This window comes from Tupaia chinensis, unplaced genomic scaffold (genome assembly GCF_000334495.1).
Source record: "Tupaia chinensis unplaced genomic scaffold, TupChi_1.0 Scaffold000097_1, whole genome shotgun sequence".
NCBI lineage: Eukaryota > Metazoa > Chordata > Mammalia > Scandentia > Tupaiidae > Tupaia > Tupaia belangeri.
In genome coordinates this window covers 4,146,225-4,151,407 of record NW_006159559.1, presented here as the reverse complement: position 1 = coordinate 4,151,407, position 5,183 = coordinate 4,146,225, and positions in this window count along the sequence as shown.

The window sequence follows — 5,183 nt, the reverse complement described above, 5'->3', positions numbered from 1 at the left end:
CACTTCCATTTTCTAGCTTCTCCTTGCCTCACAATTGTGTTAATAAAATAAGCACCTTAAGTGCATGAAACCAAAGATGCTTCATAGTCCCATACAACTTATTTAACTTTTTCATTGTTAAAAGTAGAAAAGGTGAACTATACCTTCTTTTCTATTACAAAAATAACTATCATTTTTTATATTTGGCTTCTGTTTCCTTTCAGGTTTTACCTGCAGCAGGTCTCCTGCTATCTACAGGCTCCACAGAAACACTTCTATTGTTTTTCTGGGACATTCGCCCCTGTTCTACCTTCAGGATTTTTTTTCCCTTCACTCCTGAGATGGGGAATGATGTTTATTTTCCTTCAGCTCTGAGTATGCTTCTGGCCATGTAAGCTCTCTAATCCAATATCAAGGCATAACTACTTCCAGCAGTTACTCAACAAAGCGAAACCTCTTTTTCATGAAAATCCATTATTGTCTCAGTAAAGAAAGAAAAATCCATGCTGACTTCGATATGCTCATTTCAAAGCATGATTGTTTCAGTTCACATACTGACTAAAATTTAAATGGAAGAATAATAGTTTCCCAGAAAACATCTGTGAAATATAAGTGCTGCTATATAAGCAACTGAAAACAATAAGGTGAATTTGTTTCAAATGTCAAAACTGTCCTGAAGCTTCTGGTCTCTAAATATTGTTTTGTTGTTTCTGGTTTTTTTGTTGTTGTTTTTTTTTTTTTCATTTTTTTCACTCCTTTGTTTAAATTTAGAGGTTTAAACACTACGATATTCTGAAGAGTTTCATGATAATGCAAATACTGAATATGTAATTTGAACAAACAAATAGAGGAAGATGGGTTTGTGTTTGTTCAAAGTAGTGTACTAGTTAAAATATTACTAACTAAGAAAAACTAAAAATGAAAAGATAAAAAAGGCATAGAAAGAGCACATACCTGTTCTCCTTGATCAGGTATAAAATAAAGCTTAGCCATTGGGCCAGCTAATGGCATAATGGTTATGTTGCTGGACTCCCACAGTCGACCATGGTTCAAGTACTGGACCTGGCAGCTTAAATTTACCCTAGGTGCATGTGTGTGCATGCCTGAAATCCCAAGAGGAGAATGGAGGAGAAGGGACTGCAGGGTGGCCATCCTCACTGGGACATGATTTCTTGCTTTCTGTCTCTGTCTCTCCAGCAAATGCATGCGTGCTATATCAAAAACCTCTCTAAAAAGAAATAAATAAAATAAAACAAAGCTTAGCCATAAGGAAGTAGAAAATTTTGAGCATATAATAGGAAAAAAACTGTCTTAGAATATATTAAAAATATATTACTTTTGTAAGTTTTCTTTTTTTTTTTTCCTTTTTTCTCTCAAGGATCCAAATAAGATGTTAGGTTTAGAGACTATTCCCAATTTATGGACGAAGCAACTAAGGAACAAAGTGATAAATTTGTTCAAGGACATACAATAAGTAAACATCAAAGCTAGGATTTGATCTGAGCATTCTGTACTTAAAACCCTCAGTCTATATAAAGCTTATGAAATTCAATAATGTCTAAGTATAAGCAAAGATAAAGAAGTATGTTTTTCCTTTTAATTGAGGCATAGTAAATTCTTTCCTTTCTTTTTTAAGGTTTTTGCTATATGCACTTGGTAGAGAGAGACAGAGAGAGAAAGTAAGAAACTATCCCCCCCAGGGGAGATGATCACACCTCAATCCCTTCTCCTTCAGTCGCCTCCTAGGATTTGAGGCAATGCATGCACACTTGATGGGTGTGATTTTCAAACTGCCAGATCCAGGACTCAAACCATGGTAGGTCACATAGGAGTCTAGCACTTTAACCATCATGCCACCTGCTGGCCTCAGTTTCCTTATTGTCTGAAGAAGAAATGAGACCCAAAAAAGTTAAGAATTAAGTGATTTTCATACTTTCATGCTACAGATGTTGCCGTATCACCAGTTAAACTATGAATACTTAGCACTACCCTCTGGGCCATGGTTTAGCAGATTAGACTACACACGGGGTCATCAGTTTAATAGTGCTGGAATAAATTTCATTGATAACGGGACCTTTGGGTTCAAGGAAGCTATGACAGGATGAGATAGTAAAATGATAGACTTCTTAAAAGGGATGTGTGGGTAGATAGTAGCAGGAATCCAGAGCTTGAAGCTTCTGTATAGTATGATCAAGTGCAAATCTTCCTCTCAACTGGTTGGACTCTCCACTGTCTGCTATAAAAGACATAGGTATTCCTACTCTTGAGCCTTTTATTATTAATTTGTTTCTAGAATATATGACTTTATTGTATGATTAAATGAGTTTCTTTTGTTATGTCACTAAATAAGCTCCCTTTGCTGGAGTACAAAATAAGAATCCCATGGGACCAGCAGTTAGCGTAATGGCTATGTCGCTGGACTCCCACATAGTCAACCGTGGTTCGCGTCCCGGACCCAGTGGCTTAAAACTCACACTGGGCGCGTGTGTGTGCATGCTCAAGATCCCAAGAATGGAGGAGAAGGGATTACGGCATGGCCATCTCCCCTGGGGGGTGATTTCTCGCTTTCTTTCTCTCTGTCTCTCTCTGTCTGTCTGGCGAGTGCATGCTATAGCAAAAAAAAACTCTCAAAAAAAAAAAAAAAGAAAAGAAAAGAAAAAAAGAATCCCATGATAGCATAGATTCTAAAATTCAATGCTAAATTAAACAAAGTTATAATTCAGTTCTCTTTACAGGGGATGTATGGTAGCAGGTATAATATGTAATGTTCTGTAAAACTGACCCAAATGGGAAGGTTCCAGTTTTAAGTCCAGAGACTTCCTTGACAATGCCGGGCACAGGCATGGCTATGATCTGGGATCAGTTGAAGCTGGGGTGGACTGTGACATCAAGATGCTATTGGGGGTGCTGTCTGTCTCTCTCGTTTCCTCTCTCTCTTCTTCTCTCTCTTCCCTCCTCCCTCTCTCTCTCTCTCTTTCATGGAAGACACGAGTTTAAAAAAATAAAAATGAAATTCTCTTCACTGAAATATCGAATGGAATAATATGAATTAGCCTGTTATAGCCTTTATATTTTAATAACTATTTTTATCACATACTGCTCGTTTAACTAGACAAAAAAATTATTGCATATCATTCTTATGTAAGAATTACAAGTAAAAAATATTTTAAGTCAATACTGTGGTGGCAGGGCCAGCTCTATGACTCATCAGTAATGTCTGCTATAGACAAGGTGGATCACACATGGTGAACATGGTGCGAATCCTCAGCCTGGTTAGCCTGAAACACACCGGACACGTGTGCAAGTGCCCACAATGTAACTGGCTGAAGGACTGGAAGAAGGGGATTGCTCCATAATCAGATCCTAGAGAAGTTGTTTTTCTCTTTCTCTCATTCTCACCTGTACATGCATATGCTCTATCATAAATTTAAAAATAAATAAAAAGTAATAAACAAGTTAGGAGTTTGAATATAAGAAAAAACAAATTCAGTGGTGACACTTGAGTGATTTATTATAATTTTAAAGAGGTTTTTTGCTACTAAAAGTACTAAACTACAAATTCAATTCCTTAAGAGAAACACCCTTACTCCAAACAATAAAAAGAAGTTGAAGTGACAAGAAAGGTGAGAAAAGAATAAAGAGGTGAAACAAAGAATAATTAAAGTAGCAATTAATTACCTACCTTTCTATCTCCTCCCAAGTATTTTGGTATTTTCTTTGTATGTGTCTACGTTTGAAAGTTACCCAGATCCTCACTAGAGTATAATTCATCAGATCAATCACTCCTCTGTGTCACCACAGAACACAGCATGGAGGTGTTTGGTAAATCTTTTTAAAATCAAGTGAATGATTATATCTTTTCTCCTCAAGTATAGTGCTTTACTTATATTCAGTGGCAAAAATATATAAATTCTGTACAAATAAAAATTCATGGCTCATGGGTTTTTAGAACAGGAAAGAAGCTCAGGAGGTTTCTTTCTCAGTGTTTAAGATAATTTTAGGTTGTTGGAGTAATGTACACACCAAGAGAATCTAAATTGAGTTCTCAAGTTGCTGAGCTCTCTTTTTTCCCCCAGTTATTTGCATTTTTCTGATATTTTCAAATTCAAAGTTTCCTTTCTCTTCATATTGAGATGACTCCATTCTGTCTGCTCACCAGATGCCTTTCAGGCTGGCCTGTGTCCTAACTCATTGTGGAAGTATTTCCTATTGTATGGGGCCCCTTTCTGTTGCTTCTTTTATACTTAAAATAAAAGTTCAGTGCACTCCAATTGTAGGAAAATTACGGCTCAATGGCAACAGAAACATGTACATTTCAGAGAAAAATATCCAAGTAGCAACTAATTTCCTAGAGCTATTGAAACAGAAACGTATACAATGCCTTTTGAGAGTTCACCTAACTCTGCTATTACCTTTGAATACATGCTCTAATTGAAAAGATGTTAAATGACTCTCAAGGACCTATAGCAAAAACATTGACTTTTCTGGTTATTATTTGTATCAAGAGTTTCATTCATATAGATTTCTATAGCTTTAAAACACAAACACGCCTGAGTCAAGTCATATCTGAAAATAGATTCTTACTTAAAACCTTATCTGGGGTTACTAATTATTACGTGATACCAAGCCTGAAATTTGGTATTAAGTCCAAAACAAGGACTTAGGATATGAAGAAAAGTAGATCGTTAGATGTAGGTTAAGTACCTCAACAGGAAAAAATCTATCAAAATTATCTGGGCTTGAGCTCTTCCTGTTCAAACTCCATAAACATTTTGTATAAATCTATGGGCCTTATATTGCAGTAACATGAGAGTTTTATATTTCCATTTAGCCTGTGTGTCCTCTGTGAGAGTAGAAAATATAAATTCTTCTATTTGTTACCTCAGTTCCTGTCTGGTCTGTAAAATGAAGCAAAAGTTCATCTGATGTTTGTATATTAAGTTTTGTCTCCAGCCATGATTCTATTTGTTAAGTGCACTCCTTGGTCATATTTAGAATTAAAAAGAAGTAATATTCCGTAGACTTGTGGTAACTAATTGCAGAAGCATTAATACTCTTTAAAAAAATCAATCAGAACAAGCAGCAGCATCCATTTTGTTAGTTTTCAGTCTCCAAATACAATTAAAAAAAAAAAGGGAATTAAATCTGTCTTGTGTGTGTGTTCGCACACGTGCTGCGTCTTTGACCCATGAAGATCCATATTT